Raw genomic sequence first — 24,655 nt, 5'->3', positions numbered from 1 at the left:
ACTGCATTTTGAATGCAAAGTATCTCGTCTCATCACATGCATAACAGCATTTATTAACACCATATGTAGGAAGATTTTTCGCAAAGGACTACTCTCCCAATGAGAGCCGCCCTTTGTAGTGTGGGCACCCTCATGTTTATATGATGCATGGGACACAGGCAGTGGCGGCTCCTGCTACAGGACTGTAGCCCCTCCAGTTAAAATCACAACACCAGGCAGGCTGCGCAGGCAACATGACCTCTGAGATTGCAGATTGCACACTTAAAATGCGCCCATACCCGCTCCAGACTGCAGGCCAGGGATCAGGAACACCTGGGCAGCGTCTGAGCACCCGCTCAGATGCTGCCCGGCATTAGATATGCGCAGCTAATCCCAGAATCCCAGGATTGGAAGGTCCACCCTAATTGATACACTAGGCCAGTGGTTCCCAAACTGTGTGCCGTGGCACCCTGGGGTGCCTTGGGGGACTTGCAGGGGTGCCATGGGTTGGTGGTCTAGGACCAATTCAAGTTTTTATGTCCATTATAATAGTCAAATTGTGGAGAAACAGAAGTGATTCTTTCCATTACCACATAACTGATCCTAAGGATGAGATAGAAATACAATTTATTTAACTTAATATTTGTTTCTGACTTTCTCAATAAGAAACCTTTAGCCTAGGGGTGCCGCGAAAACATTTCTGATGCTTCGGGGTGCCGTGATTCAAAAACTTTGGGAATCCCTGCACTAGACCATTGGAAGGTCCACCTTAATTGGCCACCCTAATTGATACACTAGGGTGAGTTTTTTTGTCTTTGTTTTCCATGGAATTTATTTGCTTACAAATGTATTCGGAAGTAATGTATCAAACACTGCCATATTTCTGTGAAAGGCTGTCCCGCACTCCAAGTTAACAAATTACATCAATAAATAACATTTTTCTGAGGAGCAATACAGTATATGTTGTGAAATTCTTTCTACATCATTGGCATGTTTACCTTACACCAGTAGAAAAGGTCATTAAAAGAAAGTACTTCTTTATTGCAGACTGGCCTTTGCTTTAAAAAGATCCTGCTAATCACTGGGAGAGCTAAGTAAACAAGGGTGAGATGGTAAAACTGATTACACTTACAGTATATACTGTAGTATGGGCAGATGTCTCTGTTGTGGACTTTGTAAAATTTGTTGATGCAATTCCATTTTGAAAGCCTGACACGCATAAGAAAATGCCCCCTCCCCCCCCCCCCCCCCCCCCCCCCCCCCCCCCCATCGCCACCATATCTCCTCATGTCCCGCAGCTGAAGATATCATTCATTGCCAACCATCGAATGATTTCTCCTGGGCTCACAAATATAAGTCAGTGGAGACTTTGTGGGCTCCGGACCCGAAGACAGGGCAGGTGGCTGACGTCATGCCACACGCCCCTGGCACACTGCGTGATGTCCACATTTACATGGGAACTCCCAGTGTTTGTATGGGGACACCCATGAAACGCTGGGCGTGCCTATGTCGGAGTGCCATCACTGGCACCTCCCCCGCCCCCCCCCCCCCCCGTACGAGCGACAGTGCAGGTTGGCGAGGGCGCTCGCACAGAAGCCCCGCACATGCACATAACTGATTATGTGCATGCGCTGGGCACAAGAAACTAGAATCAGGGCCATAATGCTGTGATCATGTCATCATGTCATTACTATACTGTATTGTGAGTGAGTGAGTGATGTGTTCTTCACGTGCACAGTAAGTGCAATCTTCATGCTGATAGCTGCTTGCCAGGTCTGGGTGATTCTGAATACAATTTGTCTTTTAGAACCTCAGCCGACTTTGACCTTTGTGTATGAACTAGAATAAACCTTGGTGAATGAAAAATAATAGCAATTACTCTTTACAGTTATGTAATGGGGCATAAGGCAGCATTGCATATTTTGCAGTCAAACCTTAGAAAAATGCAGTTTTTGCGGATTGACTGTGGTTCTCAATCGCGGTCTTCAACGCACACCAATAGTCTAGGTTTTATTGCTAGCCCTGCTTAATCACAGGTATAATCAAACTGACTGAGGTCTTCCTTCTCTCTGATCATAATCTCATTATCCTCTCGCTCTCCTCCATTACCCCAAGCTCACTGACACTGAAATCATTAAAGCCTACTCTAACCCTTTGTACGGCGCTGCGAAACACTTGTGGTGCCTTATTAATAAAATTATATTAATAATAACTCATAGAAATACCAATTTTTATTAATTTTCTGCAAATTTCCACCTCTCTGCAACATCAGCTCTCACCAATTTCTACATTTATCTCACCTGTACCAGACTCTTGAAGTAGCCCTTGATGAAGTTACTCCAGCTTCCCATTACACCCCACATAGGATTAAATGCCAAACGTGGCACTCCAAAATACTGTAACAAGACAACTATGAAATCAGTCACGTAAAGTAGAACGCCAGTGGCGTAAATCTCGTAATCTGAGTGATTTCCTCACATATAAGACTATCTACAGTACCACTCCTACTGCAATGCTTTGGACACTGCCAAACAAACATACTTTTCATCTCCTCTCATGCCACCAACCCAACTTATTAACATATGTAACCTTGTGTCCCCTGTGTGATAACTGTACTGTCTCTGCTGTAACTGTGCTGTTTTTGCCCATACTGTTACCTACCTGGCTGCGTAAAAGACCAGTGGCGCCACTGATGGCTGCCTAGGCGCTGTGGAGCATGGCAGGTACACTACATGGAAGAAAGTCATTGGACACCACATGTCAACGGAAACCATGCGTTTATTTACAATCAATAGGGGGTAGGTCCACATTTTGCAGAAATAACAGCAGCTACTCAACCTGGTAAACTTTCCACAAGTTCGTGTAGCACACATAGTGGGATATTGTGCCATTCCTCCTGCAGTACAGCCATCAACTGTAGTAGTGTAGAAGGGCGAGGCGATCGCGACTGCAACCTGCGCTCAAGTTCGTCCCACAGATGTTCTATGGGGTTCAAAACAGGGCTTTGCGCAGGCCACGCTAGTCGGGTGACGCGATTTTTCGTCATACCACTCCATTGTAGCCCTCGAAACATGACACATCGCATTGTCGTTCTGGAACAAACAATCCTCGTTTCCATAGAAACGCCACAACGTAGGTAACATGGAGTTATCCAGAATATCTCGGTAGGTCGTCGATGTCATGTTCCCGTGCACCTGTACGAGTGGGCCCACACCATGCCAGCAGAAACAACCCCAGAACATGATGCCTCCACCTCCAAATTTTACTGTTGTACTACACATTCGGCTAACAGGCGTTCTCCAGGCAATCGCCATACCCACACTCTCCCATCTGATCGAAACAATCTGAAGCGTTATTCATCGCCCCATAGAACTTGTTTCCATTGCTCCACCTTCCAGTTTTTCCGCTCCTTACACCAACAAAGTCTCTGTCGTGTATTGGTTTTTGTGATCAGAGGCTTGTGAGCCGCAGCTCGACCATGATAATTGAGTGCGTTTCCTGTCTGTCATTTTATCAGCAAATGATCTGCTACGACGCTTGCTTCCATATTTATACATGTAGGAAGAGTCCATATTCACTTTGTCAGGAAGATTCCATTATTTCAGAGTTAAACCAGGGTGTCCAATGACTTTCTTCCACGTAGTGTATATGTTCTCTGTGTGCCATTATACTGTCTCTGCTTATACCTGGCTGCTGAAGCGACCAGTGGCGCCATTGATGGCTGCCTAGGGGCTGTGCAGCTCGGCGGGCATGTGTCCCCCACATGTAATATCTCAATGTAATGTTTGGAATGCCCCCCCCCCCCCTTTATCCTTGCTTGATGCTACACTGTAAATCCACAAAAAAATCCTAGTGTGCGCAAACACACATGGCCAATAAAGTTGATTCTATTCTATTTAAGTCTCTCCTGTACCCTCCCCCACCAGCTAACATCAGTGCACAAGAACTTGCCTCCTACTTTAAGGACAAGATTAATAACATCCAAGATGAAATGGTTTGCTCTTCCTCAACTTCTTTCTTCCCCACCTGAACCCTCTGGCACTTCCTCTTCATTTGAGCCCACAACTGAAAAATAAATATCCACACTCTTCTTATTCTTCTACTCCACTACCTCTCCTCTCGATCCTATACCTGCACAATTCATTAAAACTCCCAACCTAACTAAAATCTGCAATCTCTCTATTGCTACTTGTACTTTTCCTTCTCTCTTCAAACATGCAGTGATTACGCCCATTTTGAAAAAACACAATTCTTACCCTAACTCTCTCTCTAACTACCGTCTTATCTCTCAGCTCCCATGCATCTCCAAGCTACTCGAGAGACTTGTCTACTCTCACTTCACACACTTTCTTAACGCTCACACCTTATTAGACCAACTTCAGTCAGACTTTTGTTCCCAACACCCCACTGAGACAGCACTGACTAAAGTGGTGAATGATCTGATCACTGCTAAGTCCAAAGGCAATTACTCACTAATCATTATTCTCGATCTTTCTGCTGCATTTGACACTGTTGAGCACACTCTTGTCATACAAACTCTACACCACTAGGTCTTAATGATAAAGCCCTTTCCTGGTTCTCATCTTACCTATATGATCGCTCTTTCAGTGTTCGCTTCTATGACTATTCACTCTGAAACTTCACTACCTCTGTGAGTCAAGAGTTCTGCAAGGCTCGGTTTTAGGTCCTCTGCTTTTCTCAATCTATTCCTCATCTCTTGGTAAACTAATCAGCGCTTTCAGATTTCAGTATCACTTGTATGCAGAGGATACTCAAATCTGTCTATCAACCCCAGGGTTGTTACCAGTGGACCAAGTCTCTGAATGCCTCTCATCTTGGTTGTCTTCTCGCCACCTCAAACTTAATATTTCCAAAACGGAATTAATTATATTCCCACCAGCCAAGAACAGTTACCATCCTGATATCTCCATAACTGTTGACAACTCAACAATCTACCCTACCCCACAAGCTCGTTGCCTAGGGTTCATTCTCGACTCTGAATTGTCCTTTGTTCCCCACATTTAATTTGTCTCCAAATCATGTTAAATGCATCTAAAAAACATATCCAAAATATGACCCTATCTTACACATGACACTAATAAATTCCTTTTTACTATCATTCATATGGTATACTGGGTTCTTAATACATTGGGGAAGAAGAGGTCCCCCGCAGGAGACAGGCATATAGAACTCTTTACAGTGGGTGTACTGACTCATCCCCTCTACTTCCTCCTCCACCTCAGTTTAGAAAAATGTGCCCTTAGAGAGGCTGCACTTCAAGAGCTCCTGAAGAGAGTTTTTCTTCATTTAATTTTGTTTGTTATTTTGGGGAGCCTGTTTTGGATTAAACAGCTCCCTGCTTCGTGGGAAGCCAGGGGAGGGTTACAGTTGCTGGCCTTTCAAGGTACCGAACTGTCCCTGCTGCAGGATCACTGTCCTATGTGGATGATTGTCGTGGCGGGCATTGAGCTGCAGTACTTCACACCCCCAGCTTGCCACACACCTCTGGCTCAGTCCAAAGACGGCTGCGGTGAGTGTTACCCGGGGTCCCCTCTAGTGGGGTACCCCAGTTGATGTGCGGCATGATGGCGGCAGCGACGGCGGTGTTCCTGCATGGGAACCGCACAGCACCCTGCCCACACTGGATGCTTTACACTGCCTCTGGACCATCAGGGCAGGTGTTAATGTGTTTGCTAGGAATATCAAAAGCACTAGTATAAAGATTAGTAAAAGCACCATCTCCTTTGTAAGGGGTGGGGCTTAACTAAGAGCGGGGACACAGCTCTCTGGCACCAATTTCCTGCTTCCTGCTTCTCTCTGCATGCTTTGGGTGCCATTTTACAGCAGCAGACACTCCTCAGCGCTGCTGGCAGCTCCAGACTGGGTGAAGAGAACTTCAGCAGAGGCAGCAAGTGAAATTGAGCTTATAAAACGCTCATTGCAGTGTTTATAGCCTTGCACATACTTATATAGATATTTGCTTTGTATATTTATATCTATTACTGCTAACCAGCTTCTCAATCTGGTAGCTCAGGTTAAGGGTGTGCTGGTCTCCCCAATATCTCTGTGTCCTTTCTCCACTTGCTTGTTAAGCATTACTGGGCACACATTAAGTGATATACGGCCTACACACATGCCGATATTAAGGCATTTTCTAAGCAATTTTGCTTAGTTTGGCAAAGTCGCTTAGAAAATGCCCTCACATCGGTGTGTGTGTGGAGACTATATCGGCAGCAATGCGTGTCCCCGCGAGTCTTTATCGCTGGCCGAGATTGATGGACAGTGTCCATCAATCTCGGCATCGGCAGGGTTCTCCCACTGGAGAACACTGGCGTTGTCTGCTCGCTTAGCACACAGAGCTGACAGCTCGCTCTGTGTGTGGGCTGTCAGCTCTGTGTGCTATGCGATAGCGGCGCAGCACAGCCCGACCTAGCATAGCTAGGTCGCCCTACACACATCGCTATGTGTGTAGGGCCCATTAGAGACTTCACATAGCTTCTATATACTTCACACTGACTGTTAGGTGTTTCCTGTGTGTGTGTGTTATTGGGTGATACCTTTTCTACAATGGTTAGAGAGTTAACCTGCAGGGTTTGCAGCACTAAGTTTTCTCCTGCATCCACTTCACAAATCACTTGTGAACAATGTATGTCACCCCAGAGTAGTGGGGGGTCTCCACAGCTCAGTGGTATCCCCCACAATTGGTGGGGATCACAAGGGGATTCTCAGGAACCTCCCTGGGCAAGCAGCATTACAAGTATGCTGGAATCTGTGTCTATGCAACTGACTGCAAATACACTGCAGACACAGAGAGTGCAGCAAGATTTGTCCGTTCTGCAAGGGTGGACATTCTCACTCCCGTGGGTGGCCTGTCACGCAAACGTGATTTATCTGCTGTAGAGACTGACTCTAAGGAGGAGGCTGTTGAAGACGGGGAGGATGTTGTGACACACAACCAGGTTCCCAGGGGTCTCAGATGCTGTTACAGGGTTCTGAGTCCTTAATACTGGCCATAAGAGAAGTCCTGCACCTGTTGAAGGTGATCCCTTTTTTGTGTCTCGAAAAAAGGCAGCATGTGGTATTCCCTGAATAGGCTGATTTGGAAGATGCTTTCAAATCGGCTTGGAAAAATCCTGACGAGTTTTCAGGTGTTCAAATCACCATCAAGTCCACTTTCCCCTTTGATGCCGCCGACAGGCGGGTGTAGGAGGAGCCTCCAGTGGTAGATGCTTCTATGTCCCATTTGTCTAAAAAGATGGTGCTCCCGATACCTGGGACTTACACACTTAAGGATGCAGTGGATAAAAAGCTGGATGGTACATTCAAGTCTGTATAAGGCCAGGGGGGCGGCTATGCGCCCAGTACTCGCTAGTTGCTGGATAGCAAGGTCCATTCATACCTGGGCAACCCAAATCCAAGAGGGATTGTCGGGAGATATGTTCACGGCCCAGGTGGCAGATTTCCTCCGTCACATACAAGATGTGACTAAGGTGCTTTGTGATGCACAAAAGGAGGTGGGCGCTATTAATGAGCATAACTCGGCCATGGAGGCAGTGGCGTAACTAGCTTTTGGGCGCCCCCCCTGCGTTAAAGGGAGGGCGCCCACCCACGCACCCCGCCACACCAACCCCCGCCCGCCCCGCCGCACCAACCCCCGCCCGCCCTGCCGCACCAACCCCCGCCTCGCCGCCCATGCAAACCCCCCCATCCCCCGCAGTCTTACCTACGCTCAGTAGTACGCGCTGGTCCCGGCTCCCTTCTTCTGCTATGAGGACCACCACAAAATGTCCGCCCCCATGCAGCAGACAGTTTCAGAGCACTGTCTGCTAAATGGGGGCGGACATTTTGTTGTGGTCCTCATAGCAGAAGAAGGGAGCCGGGACCAGCGCGTACTGAAGACACTGACAGGTAAAGACTGGGGGGGATGGCGGCGGGGCGGCTGGGTGTAACTATAGCACTGCAGCCCCCGGCGCCCGCACATGCAAAGCACTGTTCTGTGTACACATGGCTGTTCTCTGCTCAGTGCTATTCACAAAGCCAATTTCTCCTGACTTCTCCGTCATGGCATACAGTCACTAGGTCGACCCACTTAATGTCGACATGCATTGCATCCACCACTGAAGGTTGACAGGGCTTAGGGCAACACCTGAAATAGGTTGACATGGCTTAGGTCGACAGGGATGGAAGGTCGACACAAGGATTAGGTCGACAGTCAAATGGTCAACATGAGTTTTTCATGTTTTTTTTGTCGATATATGTAGACATGGACGCCGTCAGAGTGTCCAGCGCTCATGGGTAACAGCATATAAGAATAGAAGCTGATATATGCTGTTATACACCTGTTGGTGAAATGTACATGTGTCTTGAGTAAGCCAGGCTTCATGTGTTTATCACAGGGTGGGATTTAGGGGTTAGGCCACCACTAGGCACAATTGATCGCCCCAGATCATGTCTCTGGACAGCGCAAAACTCACCCCTCCACCACCACCTCCTGCACCACATTTTGCTGCCCATGAGCACATTTAGGTGAAACTAAAATATCAATAAAAACTTAAAAAGGGTACAAGAAACATAATTTTTCAAATTATTTTATTAAAAATAATATTGATAAGACATCATGTGAACAAGTTCAGCAATTTACATGGAACTGCAAAAAAAAAAAAGTTCAGGTATTGATATAGACAGGGCCGCCAAGAGAACTCCTGGGCCCCAGTACAACAACTTCCTGGGGCCCCCACGGACGGAGCTCCCGTACACACTCTACGGACCCGTTGTTACGCCACTGCTTCCAAGGTGGATACACGTACAACAATTTACACTGTAATGCCTATTACACATGTCACACACCCATTACATATTATACCACATGCCATAATGCTCATTACACGTTATGCCACACACCGTAATGCTCATTGCATATTAAGGGGTTAACCTGCTCTGCCAGGGATTAACCTGTCTGCCCTGATTTACATGCCATGGGTTACATGCTCTTTGCAAAGGATTTACACATACCCTCCAACATGACCCCTTCCATTAGGTACAAAATGCTCTGTTTCTGGACTTCCCTAGTTACAGATGTGAGCCTGCAGCACAGTCCAATATTCATATATACTGCCACCCCAAGCATCACTGTTCTGGACTCACTGGCAGTTGATGTGACTGCCCCTCTTTGAATTCTGGACTGTGCTGGAGTCCAACCTCTGTAACTACCAATGGCAGGGAAGTCCAGGAACAGAGCATTTTGTACATAATGGAATAGGTCATGTTGGGGGGTACTTGTCACCAAATAAAAAAAAACCTGTGTGTCCAGACCAGGGCCCCCCTGACAGGCCCGGGCCCGGGTAAATTGTACCTGCTCCCCCCCTCTCTCGGCACCCCTGGATATAGATACTGGCTAAGATGTCTAGGGAAGTGTAGGTATTAGGACATCTCCTATTTTTCCATTTGCACATTACATGAGCAATCATTTGTTTTCATAGCTGTCTTATAAGCCACAACTGTCACTAGATGTGGCCATGGTAAATAGTGCATGCACAGGCTAGTACATTGTGTAATTCTCACATGATATATTATACATGACAAGGAGAAGAAGCCTCACAGCTAGGGTGTGTCTCCTGTTAATGGGTTTATTTAACCTTGTACTATCGCCCACTTCATTTATCCCCATAATTTTAAAGTGTAGTATGTCATGCAAGCTCACCTGACACTCCCTGACACTATACTGTACTTGTCTGCGATTTCAAAGCTTCCTGTAACACATCCACAGATGACTCGTTATCTAGATAGAATAATTGATATTTTATAAGGAATTCCAGGGAACAGAAAGAGATATGCTGGGTACATGCTAGTACAGTGGTGTCAAACTCACGGCCCTACAGCTGTTGTGGAACTACACATCCCAGCATGCCCAGCCACATATTTTATATAATGGATTGCTAAAACTGTGGCAGGGCATGCTGAGACATGTAGTTCCACAACAGCTGGAGGGCCATGAGTTTGACTCTATCGTGACAGCAGACACTGTGACTTTCTAAAGCGGGACTTCATTGAGGTGATCAGAGACATCTTCTGCCCACTGGTTTTAGGGTGGCATGTGACCCTGGCAGAAAGAAGGGGGGGCTCGTGGACAGAGGGATTAAACAGAGGTGCCTCATGACCATTCGAGAGAGATGAGGCAGCCAGGGGAGGAGACAGAGCTGCTTTGCTGGTCTCACCTGTGAAACGGCTCTTGAAGGACAGGTCGGCCACCCCAGATTCCCTTTCGGGGGCAAATACAGGATTTTCTTAGGGTGTGTATGTACATGCATACATACATACATACAAAAGCGCATGCACATAATTACATACATACACACTCAATCATATTATATATATATATATATATATATATATATATATATATATATATATATATATATATGTAGACATCCAAATATAGCCGTGTTTATTTTTGTTGAGATGCGGTATGCTTACAGCAGACTGGTGAGGGCATAGTTAGCTGCTATTGTTAATCATGCATAACCAACAACCCCCCCACCCCACCTACAGATTTATCTCATACCTCCCAACTGTCCCGATAAATGCTGGAACGTCCCGGTTTTTGGGGACGTTCCCACATCCCTCCCGCAGCCGGCAGTTGGGAGTCCCCCCCAATCTTACAGAGTAGACGTGTGCACAGCGTTGTGTTTTTTAGACGTGTACACAGCATCTATTCAGAGGTGCAGTAGCTGAAAACGGGGGCGTGGCCTCATTTGCATATGCGGCACCATCGTTTGCATAATCCACACCCCTTTTTGGGGCTTCATCACACGAGTGGCCCTATTCTTGCCATGTAAAAGTTGGGAGTTACAGGGTCTACACTGAACTGGGACGAACGTGCGTCTCACACGCACGTGCGTCCCAGTCTCTCGGCGGGGACGCTGTGTGTCCCTGCCCGTCTCCGCTTCAGGGAGACGGGTAGGGTTGGGGGGGCGCTCGGGGCAGCTAGGGGTACCTGTAACGATGGGTGGCTGCAGGGACCGGAGGCAGGATCCGTTGCCAGGGGGCACGCGAGCATCTCCTGCACGCGCGCGCCCTCTGGCGGGGCTGGCTTGATGGATGAAGCCAGCCCCATCTGTATGTTTATCTTTCCAACCTGTCTGGTGGGAACAAAATATGGTAATGTGTTGCGGCAAATGACAATCAACCTTTTGTTCCCAAACACAAAAACAGACAATGGTTATTCAGACAAATTTATTTGAATTAACAAATTTATCAGACCAATCATGTTTGTCGGCTTTTCAGCTCCCAAACATTACCAGATTTGTGTTCTCACCAGACAAATTGGACAGATAAATCTTTAGGTGTGTACCTAAAGCAGAGATCATATTAGCGACTGTGTACCCGGAAAATATTCATTTACCATCACATTTTTTCTTATATTTTATATTTTAATGTTATAGATATTATTCTTGATAATTTGATGGTTACATATTAAATTTGTTTATTATAAAGGACTACGCATGGTTTCCATTAATTGTGTGAAAACAGGCAATTCCCTAACATTATTAATATTATTTATGTATATAGATACTATTATCTCATTTACATTTTTGCATACGTCTGACTGGTTTTCCCGGACGCAGTGATCCAATCCTTTTTCCTTGTTTGTGAATTAACCCCAGGAGCTGGCTTGTAAAGGAAATTGGTATTTCTAATATGTCTAACCCACAGGAGCTGGCTTGTAATGGAAATTGGGATTTCCAAAATGTCTAACCCACATCAATGGGGGGAACACAGATGGATCTTGATAGTCTGTTTACTGCCATGATCCTCTATAGCACTTAAGAGCAAGCCTGGAGAAACACTTAGAAGGGAACATTGTGGGTGACATTTATTAGGATGCGAGTTTTAGTAACTTTTCAAAATCGCAACTTATCGCACGGTATTGCACTTTTTGAAATCCCATTTTTCTTTTCTCCAAAACCGATTATTTAATGGGATGCGCAAATGTGCCCAAAAAGCACGGTAAAGTGCGAAGAGATGCAATGTGGTGCAATGTGGTGCGAATTTATGACACAGTAATGTGCGATTTCCGTCACAGGTAATATGCAATTTTCTGGGCAACTGGAATGTGAATTACTACACTGCCTCCGCATGCCAAACAAACCCCTAACAATTGGCCCACCTCAGTCCCCTACAATATGCATCACACCCCCTATATAAAGGGGCACAGGAGCCATTTTGACCTTTGAAAGGTAGTAAGGTGATGAGGATGGACAGGAGAGGAACAGTGTTGGGGAGTGCAGGTGGCAGAGGTAGCAGTGGGCCAGTTACAGCCAGCAGCAGCGCCAGAGGAGTCAGGGGGAGAGGCAGCAGAGGCACACTAAGAGCCAGCAGTGTCAGAGGGAGAGGCAGCACTGTGCCAGCCAACATGGCCACAACAAGGCCTGGGCCAGGGCAGACCCCAGAGGACCCTCTTTCCTCCCCATCTCATCCCCTCACACAGGATGACCTGTTCAGCACACAGTCCGAGGAGGAGCTGCAGGAGGGCACATGACTGAGGTCGACGGGCCTGAGGTGGAGGAAGATGGAGGTGAGGAGGAGGAGGGTAGAAGGGGGTTGGGTGATCCGCACCATAAGTCAGATATTCATATTTTTATTTTTATGTATAATTTTCTTTCTGGGTAGAGAAATGCTCGCCTACCAAGAATTTTTACAAAATATAGTTCCTGGTCTGCTAGGGTGCAGCCCCCCAATTTATCAGTTAAGCAATGTAAACAAGAGGAAAGAAAAGAAATCAGTTTCAAATGGGGCGCACTCCTTACCCACAATGTCTCTTATTGGACTTTTTCATAAAAACGTACCTAATATTAGGTGTATACTTTATTGGTGTGTATTTAACACGTTTAGCCTATCTGGCCATCACTTATATTACGGGTTTTCAACTGTATTAGTTGTATGAAACCTTTATATAATTAATTCCCTTTACAAGGGATGAAACGTAGCGAAAATATTAAAAACGAATAAAGATATAGAAAAACAAAGAAATAGAAATTTAAAAACGTGTCTCTGTGACCTTTATGCAGCTTATGTGAAGTTTGCTTATTGCTGTTATGTAGAATCTGTGTTCATTACAATTGTAATAAAGATACTTATTTCTTGATCAGCTGTGTTTGGTGTTTGTTGTTACAGTTGTTATTATTGTGTGTATCCACCCAGTATATTTTGTATCAATATAATTTTGACACAATTGTTGGTGGAGTTATTCTCTCTTATAATGTATGTCACGTACTCTCTCCAGTGTGTCGGGGGTCATTTGTTCTGGCTGTTCAAATGTGACTACTTTCCCGAGGTGTGATTGATCTTAGAACATGATATAGATAAGGGGGGAATGCCTGCCGTACAGCCCAGTGTTCCCTTGTTAAGAATATCTAAGGATCAGTGAACAGGGATTTTTACACATGTGTGCACATATGTATTAGGATCACTTATTGCTCATGTGTACATCATAGAACATCAGTTTAGTTATGTGATGTTGATGTATTTCATAGGGGGCGTTCCCTCACATTTGCCACTGTGCCCACATATACACTGTACATTCACTTCAAGTATTTATTCTTAAACATATATAGTGTGTGAGGAGGAGGAGGGTGCTGCTGCCCTGGAGGAGGAGGGGGACATGGAGAGGAGCGGTGACAGCAGAGGAGGTTGAGGATCGAGAAAGTGCCTGCACCCAAAGTAGCTGCAAGGTGTGCTTCTCATACGAAGAAAATGTGGCCCTTGTCCGCACCATAGTGCCCGTATTTGACAGGCTGCTGGGGAAGCACAATAACAGGACCACTGCGCAGTGAAAGAGGGCCATGTGGGAATCCATCACTGGCACAGTCAATGCCATTAGCAGCCACAAAAGAAGTGTCAGAAATTTTAAAAAAGGTTTAATGACATCAAAAGGCTCCTGAAAGGCAAGATGGCAACAACATCAAGAGGCCAGCCGCACTGGAGGAGGTACCAGCCAACCAGTCACATATACATCGTATGAGAAGCAACTCAAAAGAATAATCCCACCAGAGGTCCTTCCTGGGCTCCATGTTGCCGACACCGATAGGCCACCAACGCCGCCCCAGCTGGTAAGTGTTAACACATTTTCATGTACATCAACCATTGCAATCTTTTCTAACTGTAATGTTCTCTTGTAATGTTTGCATAACAATAGTGCTGATGTGGCACTACATATCCCAGCAAGGTCAAGTTATTTAAATTTACATTTCCTAAAGTTCAATTGTTGGTGATGCTGGGTCATGTAGTTTCAGAACTGCTGGTATTGGTCAAATGCCTAGCAAATGATGTTACAGGTTCAAATTGGTCAGGGCCCAAACATATTTTTAATTCAGTAATACCAATAACCCCTCCATAGAGCATTATTTCAGTCATGATCTTTTTTTTAAATATTTTTAAAATTTTTACTTTTTCAAATATAACCACACAATAATGGGCACACATAATTGGTAATCATGAGCCATGTGTGCCCCAGGGATAAAACATGTAACACATGTTATGATCCATGCTGGAAATAAATGTTGTCCATGCAATATTTCTAACGGCTGTCCACTATTTTGTTTGCAGATCCACATTCCCGAAGTGCTCACGCACCCCACACAGGCTGAGGCATATGTCCGGATTCAGAGGCTGCAGGTAAGCAAAATATATGCAAAACCATTACTCATACAGTACACACACATATGTAACATGCACAATAGCCTATACTACAATGTACTCCACCAGCCTACTGTTAACCAAATATAGGTTCAATTTCACCTACAGTGTTCCAATAACTTGATGAAGCATGTTTAAATATGAATACATCCTAATGTAACCAATGTAATATAGGGTATTGGCTGCCAAAATAGCACATTACAGTGGTGGCAGATATGCTGGCCATGGCATGGTGTAATTGAAACCCACCACATTGCAACAGAAGCATTTTCTATGTTAAAAAGCCATCAGAGAAATCTAATATAGCATTAAACTATTTGCTGGGGTACATCTGTTACTGTACAGTACCCATTGTTATGTGCCATACCCCAAAACACACCTTAAATGCACTATGACACATACTGTACTACACAGTTATTGTTAGGAGCTGCACGGGCAGCGCCTCCGCTCGCCCGGCAGTCTCCTCTGTTCTTCCGGCGGTTGCCGGGTTACCGCGACGCCGTCGCGTCATCAGCCGGGAGCTTCCGGCAGACAGTCAGGCTGCCGGCGTACAACCCCTTCCTCCCCTGCCGCAGCGGTTGCCAAGGCGACGGAGGACGCCTGGCGGCCGCAGGGAGGAAGGGGTGTGCATGACGCCGCACGCAGCGTCAGGGTAGCGCTTGGCGCGCTATTTAAACTTGGACACTGGGACACTCAGACGCCGGCTATAGCTCCTGATTTGGCGTCCTGAGTGTTTCCGGTTCCAGGCTCCTGCTCACCCGTGGTTCCTGGTTTCCAGTCCCTGTTCCTGGCTGCCTCCAGAAACCTTGCTTGCGTCTGCCTGCTGATATCTTGGTGTCAGATAAGTTGGGAGACTCTCACTCCTTGCCTCCCTTATTGTCAGTTCTTATTGTGTCAGCATATTGTGTATTGTTACACCCGTCAGCAGTGCTTATTGTGTCAGCATATTGTGTATTGTTACACCCGTCAGCAGTTCTTATTGTGTCAGCATATTGTGTATTGTTACACCCGTCAGCAGTTCTTATTGTGTCAACATATTGTGTATTGTTACACCCGTCAGCAGTTCTTATTGTGTCAACATATTGTGTATTGTTACACCCGTCAACATCTTGGATTGTGTCAGCATACCGTGTGCTCAGCACCTGGGTACACCTTGTGTATTGTGATACCAGTCAGTTTGGCCACGGTACTTTGTCTGGCCTGCTGCCCACAGCATTAGCACCGCGGGTTCCAGCCCAGTCCGCTATCCACTGACACCCCCTCTGTGGGGCAGGGTGGTTCTCGCCTCCTTGGTTTCTTAGGTAGATTTCCCCTTGTTTACCTCCGGCCTTGGCGGCTGCGTTGTCTCTAGTAAGACCAGGTGGCATCGGGGTGGGAGCCTGACTAACGGGCTCCCACGAACGCTGCTATTATTGGTGAAGGTTAGCTTAGCACGCATCCGCCAATTCCAAGGGGTGACAATGGAGTTAGGGTAGGCGAGATCTCCCTGTTCCTAACATTATAGCCGGCCAGTACTTCACCCGAACCTCCAGTCAGCCATTATGGATCCGGCCCAGCAGGCTGCTAATCACGCTCTGGCGGGGCAGATGCATACTCTTACTCAAGAGCTTCAGAAATTGACCCTCCGGGTAAACTCACAAGAGGAACGGGTACAAGGGGTCTTATCCTCATCTAGAAACCCCGAACCCAAGTTGAGTCTCCCGGACCGGTTTTCCGGGGAACGTTCACAGTTTTTTAACTTTAGAGAGTCGTGTAAACTTTATTTCAAACTCCGCCCGGCCTCCTCCGGCGTGGAATCCCAGCGTGTGGGAATGGTCATCTCCCTGCTACAAGGAGACCCCCAGACCTGGGCGTTTGGCCTTCCCGCAGGGTCCGAGGCCCTTACCTCTGTGAATGCTTTCTTTTCTGCCATGGGGTTGCTTTACGACGACCCAGACCGTGCTGCCTTAGCCGAAGCCAACCTGAGGGCACTACGGCAGGGTCAGAGTAACGCAGAGGCTTATTGTACCCAATTCAGGAGGTGGGCCATTGACTCTGGTTGGAATGACCCAGCACTCCGTAGCCAATTTCGCATTGGGTTATCTGAGACGTTAAAAGATGCATTGGTCCACTACCCTACTCCGACCTCCCTGGATGAAATTATGGAGTTAGCCATAAAGGTAGATCGGAGGTTCCGGGAACGCCAGAGGGAGAGGGTTTCCGGGGTATATCCCTCCACATCACTGGGGGAGACCTCGGAGGTTGTCTGTGACGAACCCATGCAAATTGGGGCTACACGTTTATCTGCCGCAGAAAAGAATCGTAGGAGGCTGAAGGGTCTCTGTCTGTATTGTGGTGGTCAGGGTCACCGTGCAGTGGTCTGTCCGTTGAAGGCGGGAAAAGACAGGGCCTAGGTGGGTTTGGGGAAACTCACCTGGGCCTATCTTGTTTTTCTCCCCTAGACTCGATCATTATTCAGGTTTCTGTCACTTATAATAACTGCACTGTCGCTACCACTGCCTTTGTTGATTGCGGTGCAGCCGGCAATTTTATTGACAGGGGGTTGGTTTGTTCTTTGGGGCTCAAACCCATTTCCCTGGTCAATTCGTTGTCGGTTTGTGGCCTGGATGGTCAGCCACTCGCCAACGGCAGTGTTACCACGTGCACCCCTTCTCTCCAGCTTTCGGTGGGGGCTCTTCATTCAGAAGAGATTTCTTTTTTGTTGTTTCACTGTCCGCTCACGCCACTCGTCCTAGGGTTACCATGGCTTAGGAAGCACAATCCCAGTATCGACTGGACCACAGGAGAAATTGTACGTTGGGGCTCTTCCTGTTCTGATCACTGTCTCTCTCTTCCTCTTCGTCTTGTCCTTCCCGTTTTTTCTTCTTTACCCATACCCTACAGAGACTTTGCCGATGTGTTTTCCAAGAAGGAAGCTGATACGTTGCCCCCTCACCGTCCCTTTGATTGTACTATAGACTTAGTTCCCAATGCCAGATTGCCCAAGGGACGTCTATATGCCCTCTCAGAACCTGAATCCCAGGCCATGGATTCATACATAAAAGAGAGTCTCGAAAAGGGATTCATCCGTCCTTCTAAATCTCCTGTAGGTGCAGGGTTTTTTTTTGTTGAAAAGAAAGATGGATCTTTGCGTCCCTGCATAGACTATAGGGCCTTGAACAAAATTACTGTAAAAAATTCTTACCCGTTACCACTCATCTCTGTTTTGTTTGATCAAATCCGGGAAGCGGTGGTGTTTTCCAAGATTGATCTTAGAGGAGCATATAACCTCATCAGGATTAGAAAGGGAGATGAGTGGAAGACAGCCTTTAACACACATTCAGGTCACTACGAATATCTTGTGATGCCGTTCGGCTTGGCCAACGCTCCTGCAGTTTTTCAGGATTTCATCAATAAAGTACTCCGGCCGTTCCTGGGAGTATTTGCTGTGGTTTACTTAGACGACATCTTGATTTTTTCCAAGTCACTTTCTGAACATCGGCAACACGTCCGCCTGATTCTTCAGAAGTTGCGTGAAAATCAATTATATGCCAAACTCGAAAAGTGTGAATTCGAAATTGCTCAAGTCTCTTTTCTGGGTTATGTCATCTCTCCTAAGGGTTTTTCCATGGACCCCAGCAAGGTTCAAGCCATCATGTCCTGGGCTCTTCCTAACAATCTCAAGGCCATCCAAAGATTCTTAGGATTCTCCAATTATTATCGGAGATTCATCCGGTCCTTTTCTGACATTGTTGCCCCCATTGTGGAACTGACTCGCAAGGGAGCCAATCCTGAAATTTGGTCCCCACAGGCCGTTGAGTCCTTTCATCAATTAAAGAAGGCCTTCTGCTCAGCTCCTGTCTTACATCACCCTGATCCCAGAATTCCTTTTATTGTGGAGGTTGACGCCTCGGATGTAGGGGCTGGAGCTGTCCTTTCTCAGAAGGACATTCGTGATCAGAAGATTCATCCTTGCGCCTTCTTCTCCCGTAAGTTCTCCTCAGCTGAAAGGAACTATGATGTCGGGAATCGTGAATTGTTGGCCATTAAATGGGCCTTTGAGGAGTGGCGTCATTGGTTAGAAGGGGCCAAACACATCATCACTGTGATTACCGACCATAAAAACTTAGCCTACATCGAATCTGCTAAGCGATTAAACCCACGACAAGCCCGGTGGGCGTTGTTCTTTACCAGGTTTCAATTTATCATTACGTTCAGACCCGGCCCCAAAAATGTCAAAGCTGATGCTTTATCTCGTAGTTTCCAGACTTGTCAGAGCACTGGACTCAAAGATACGCCCATTGTCCCGTCTTCTGTCATTTTTGCGGGTCTGACTCAGGACTTGGCCTCCCGTGTCCTGGCTTCTCAGCCTTCTGCTCCTCAGGGGACTCCACATAATAGACTATTTATTCCCAAACACCTCAGAAATTTGGTCCTCAAAGATTTTCATTCCAGTAGGGTCACTGGACACCCTGGCGTTACCAAGACCCTTGAGCACTTGTCTAGGGCGGTTTGGTGGCCCACCATAAAACAGGATGTTGCTCTGTTTATCTCTTCTTGTCCGGTATGTGCTCGACATAAATCTCCCAGGTCATCACCAGTGGGTACTCTTCTGCCATTGTTCATTCCCGAAAGGCCATGGTCCCATATTTCTATGGACTTCATTGTCGACCTTCCTTCTTCTTCTCGTTTTACCACCATTTGGGTCACGGTCGACCGCTTTAGCAAGATGGCACATTTTATTCCCTTGCGTAAACTTCCCACTGCTAAAGAGTTGGCACAACTCTTTATCTCGCATATTTTCAGACTCCATGGCCTTCCCTTGGATATTGTTTCTGACAGGGGATCTCAGTTTGTGGCCAGGTTCTGGAGAAGTTTTTGTTCCGGTTTAGGAATACAGGTCAGTCTTTCCTCCGGGCATCACCCACAGTCCAACGGGCAGACCGAAAGGGTCAACCAAGCATTGGAGCAATATTTACGCTGCTTCGTCTCCAAATGTCAGAGCAATTGGGCCGAACTGGTACCTTTAGCAGAATTTGCTTATAACAACTCGTATCATGCGGCCTCCAAAAGCTCGCCTTTTTTGTGTAATTTCGGGTTCCATCCCAAGTGCAACTCCTTCTTTGTTCCGAAGGGGTTCCTCTCGGCCGCCCTTCTCCACAGTGTCCTTCCTTAGGAAGTCGTGGCAAAAGGTTCATTTGGCTCTGAGGCAATCTTCAGCACGTTCAAAAAAATTTTTTGACAAACATAGGAGACCATGTTTTTTCCAAGTGGGGCAAAAGGTGTGGTTGTCTACTCGCCACATTAAGCTTCGCCAGAGATGTCCCAAATTAGGGCCCAGGTTCATCGGTCCATTTTTGATCACTGCTCAAGTCAATCCGGTGGCATTTAGGTTGCAGCTCCCCAGAGCACTGCGGATCAATAATGTCTTTCATTGCTCTCTTCTTAAACCAGCCTCGATGGCTTCCCAATCAGGGCCTGCTTCCAACCGCGAACCAGTCCTCATTCAAGGGCACAAAGAATTCATAGTAGAACAGATATTGGATTCCAAGGTTGTTCGGGGTCAACTGAAATTTTTGGTCCATTGGAAGGGGTTCGGAGAAGAGGAGAGGTCTTGGGTGCCTGAGCGATTGTTACATGCGCCCAGGCTCAAAGCAGAGTTCTTTAAGACCTTCCCATTCAAACCTGGTTGTAAGGGTTCGGTGACCCCTCCTCAAGGGGGGGTACTGTTAGGAGCTGCACGGGCAGCGCCTCCGCTCGCCCGGCAGTCTCCTCTGTTCTTCCGGCGGTTGCCGGGTTACCGCGACGCCGTCGCGTCATCAGCCGGGAGCTTCCGGCAGACAGTCAGGCTGCCGGCGTACAACCCCTTCCTCCCCTGCCGCAGCGGTTGCCAAGGCGACGGAGGACGCCTGGCGGCCGCAGGGAGGAAGGGGTGTGCATGACGCCGCACGCAGCGTCAGGGTAGCGCTTGGCGCGCTATTTAAACTTGGACACTGGGACACTCAGACGCCGGCTATAGCTCCTGATTTGGCGTCCTGAGTGTTTCCGGTTCCAGGCTCCTGCTCACCCGTGGTTCCTGGTTTCCAGTCCCTGTTCCTGGCTGCCTCCAGAAACCTTGCTTGCGTCTGCCTGCTGATATCTTGGTGTCAGATAAGTTGGGAGACTCTCACTCCTTGCCTCCCTTATTGTCAGTTCTTATTGTGTCAGCATATTGTGTATTGTTACACCCGTCAGCAGTGCTTATTGTGTCAGCATATTGTGTATTGTTACACCCGTCAGCAGTTCTTATTGTGTCAGCATATTGTGTATTGTTACACCCGTCAGCAGTTCTTATTGTGTCAACATATTGTGTATTGTTACACCCGTCAGCAGTTCTTATTGTGTCAACATATTGTGTATTGTTACACCCGTCAACATCTTGGATTGTGTCAGCATACCGTGTGCTCAGCACCTGGGTACACCTTGTGTATTGTGATACCAGTCAGTTTGGCCACGGTACTTTGTCTGGCCTGCTGCCCACAGCATTAGCACCGCGGGTCCCAGCCCAGTCCGCTATCCACTGACACCCCCTCTGTGGGGCAGGGTGGTTCTCGCCTCCTTGGTTTCTTAGGTAGATTTCCCCTTGTTTACCTCCGGCCTTGGCGGCTGCGTTGTCTCTAGTAAGACCAGGTGGCATCGGGGTGGGAGCCTGACTAACGGGCTCCCACGAACGCGGCTATTATTGGTGAAGGTTAGCTTAGCACGCATCCGCCAATTCCAAGGGGTGACAACGGAGTTAGGGTAGGCGAGATCTCCCTGTTCCTAACAGTTATGGTGGCATACTTACCCATTTCTCATTTTCCACAGGATCATCACAACTACTGGTGCAAACATCAGACACAACAGAAATGATGGAAGAAGATACAGAAATGATTCTTCATCCAGTCGATGCATTCTCACCTGAGGAAGAAAACACACAGACAACTGTCACTCAAAGGCCGTCAAATGTGGTGACATCCCAGCAAACCACACCCACCCAACCACCCCACACACCATCTACAGCAGATGAGTTAGCACGATCATTAGATTCATTTAAACACAAACAAATAGCGTTTATGGAGATGTAAAGCCATAAAATGGGCAACATGCAAGGATACCTTAGAAATATATTTCAGCAACTAAAAAAGTGGGCAACAGTGTCCGTGTAAGTGTGGGCACACAAGTAAGAATGGCTGCCACCCTGGACACATGTCTGGCCGAGATCAGCCAGGCCCTACGGGTCCAAAAAAATAATGTAGCCATCCTAAATGAGAGTGTACATGGTCAAACACAAGAAATAACAGCACAAACTACTGCACTGGTCGCCCTGCAGACACAATTAAATAACCAAGAGATCAGTTTATTAGGGGAACCTATTTCTACAGTTAGCAGTGTTTCAAGTACCCCAACTTCTCCCCCACGTAGGAGTGTGCGAACCAGGGGGGCCTTGGGTCAGGGGCAAAGGGGGCTGTGCGCGTACAAATGTTCCCAAAAAATGATGTTGTAATAAGCACATGTTGATTTTTGTTGTAGTATACCTTTTTGATTGCATAATTTGAACATGACAATTTATGGAACAGTAATTGCACAATTCAAGCATTGCTTACATTAGTAAAGTTGTTCATTTACAGTAACTTGTGTAATATGTGTATTGAGTGTTTTAACATAAAATGGTGCAATCAGGGCCGGTGCAAGCCTCCCCCCCCCCCCACCCCAGGCAAATCCCTTACCTGCCCTCCTGCTCGCCGCCCGCTGCTGGGGAGATTTCAGCGGGCAGCAGACGATACTGCACCACAGGGTGGGGGTGCGGGCGACACTGCGGCGTGCGCCCGCAACCCCCGTGTCCAGGGGGGGGAAAGGGAAGCTACGCTTCCTTTCTCACCTGCTCCCAGTCCCCACTGCAGGGGAAATTTCAGCGGGCGGGCGGGGGGTGCGGACGATACTGCACCACAGGGTGGGGTGCGGGCGACATTGCGCCGTGCGCCCGCAACCACCCTGTCCAGGGGGGGGGAGGGAAGCTACGCTTCCTTTCTCACCTGCTCCCAGTCCCTGCGGCGCATCCTGGTTTCTATGGTGTAGGTACCTCTATGGTACCTCTCCTCCTCGGCGGCTCAGTACCACCCTCCAGTGGCCGGCGCCCTAGGCAAATGCCTAGACCTGCCTAGTGGTGGCGCCGGCCCTGGGTGCAATCCACAATGCTAATGTGCAGTTAGGTTGTTACAGAGGCAGAACTCTGGGAGGCAATGGAGTCATCTGCCGCCGGGCACCTGCTCCCAAGGAGGCACCTCTCCTTCCCCTGGAAGTTTAAATCAGTTATTTAAAAGCCAACGATATTGCTTCTGTGGCTGAGTTCTGAAATATATGTGTTCTCTATCTATCTATCTATCGATATTTCTGAACAGAAATATATATTTTATATAAGGTTATATAGGGTTGTGTGTGCAGGGGGGCATATCTTGCCTCCGAGCAACTGGAACGAACTTACGCCACTGCGTTGTTACAATATATTGCTGCTGTAGGACATTTTTTTTTAATGGCATGCACTATTGTATGTAGTTACTTACCAGCATGTCATCACCAAGGGATACCTCAGGTTAAGCAGCTTCTTTCATTGGGGCCCCACTACTCCCCTAGATATTGGTGATATTGTATGGCAATTGGTTTATGGTATGTAAACACACTTAAACAAATGGTACATTTTAGTATATTTTAGAAATGCAATTACCTGAGAAATACCACGTTATGATCTCCCTACGCATCAGATCCCCCCTCTGCATACCCCTAACTACCATAGGTGGGGTAGTTTCAGCTTTCTGCATGACTGCTGCATTGCCATCCTCCACATAACATGGTTGGGAAAGGGCAATGTTATGTAACATGCAGCAAGCCTGGACAATCATCACTACTTTTGCTGGGAGCTAAAGCAGTATTCCTGATGATCTGTCCAAACACCTGAAACGACTTTTACAGCACCCGGAAGGTGCGTTCCATAACATTGCAATTGGCAATGTGTGCATCATTGTAGTGGAGCTGTGCAGGGCCTTGTGGGTAATGCAGAGGTGTCATGAGCCACGGTAGAAACCCATATCCTGAGTCACCTTGAAAGAAAAAATTAGGTCAATACAGTAATATGGTAAGATGTGTACATTTGGTTTAAATGAGCAAGGGGAAAACACTGATATTTACAGAAGTATGGTAAAAGACAGGGACTGATTACACCTATATATTGCACATATCAGAAGACACAATACAATAAAGTGTAACTACAGAAAAAAAAAAAACATGCACTATAGTACAGGGTACACTTGCTGTTGCTAATTAATAACGGAAAAAAACATACCCATTATTTGCCCAGAGTCACAAATCACCTTGGAAAGTGATTTAAGGTTAGATACATTTCTGGCTAAAGTGAACACACTATTGACACACTACACAGGAGTGCAATAATTGTTTAGTATGTAAAGGAACACATACTGTAATAGCACTATACATAGTGGGCAATCATTTACAGAACTTAAAATGTACTTACCAAGTAGCCATCCCTCCGGCATGTGGTGGTCTTGGAAGCAGTCCCAGAGGGCTGAGTGATGCAGAATATAGGCATCATGGCAGTTCCCTGGGTAGCCATGGACGTTAAGGGAGTGACACCCACACCGATGGACGTAGACGTGTCCCCTCATGTGCGGTGCCCGAAGCCCAATGTGGCTGCAATCTATGGCTCCCAGAACATTTGGGAATGCTGAGAGCCAATAGAAAGCCACCTTAAGGTCCTGCCACTTGGACTCTGAACGTGGGAATCTGATGTATGTGCGCTACAACTTCTTGAAAGCAAGTAACTCTTGATTTAAATGCTTAGAGAAAGTGGCTTGTGAGACCATGAGGTCATACACTGAGTGGAGCTTGTGGCCAAGAAGTAGAGGGCACACATTAATTTCTGCAGCCCAGACACTGCATAGTTGACACCCCCATAAGGGTACAAATCATC

The 24,655-nt window shown here is 47.0% G+C and overlaps 1 long non-coding RNA gene across 1 annotated transcript in view; it reads left to right on the top strand.

The window, feature by feature from the left end:
• LOC146008803 (uncharacterized) overlaps positions 1-22,071 on the top strand; it is a 39,390-nt gene extending 17,319 nt beyond the window's left edge. The window contains exons 3-4 of the long non-coding RNA XR_014444573.1: positions 14,584-14,652; positions 21,499-22,071. This is a non-coding gene — a long non-coding RNA (uncharacterized LOC146008803). The remainder of the gene's footprint in view (positions 1-14,583; positions 14,653-21,498) is intronic.
• Positions 22,072-24,655: the final 2,584 nt, after the last annotated feature.

The sequence above is a fragment of the Crinia signifera genome, chromosome 6 (genome assembly GCF_055691185.1).
Source record: "Crinia signifera chromosome 6, ASM5569118v1, whole genome shotgun sequence".
Taxonomy (NCBI): Eukaryota; Metazoa; Chordata; class Amphibia; order Anura; family Myobatrachidae; genus Crinia; species Crinia signifera.
This window is presented reverse-complemented; position numbering and strand designations above follow the sequence as displayed.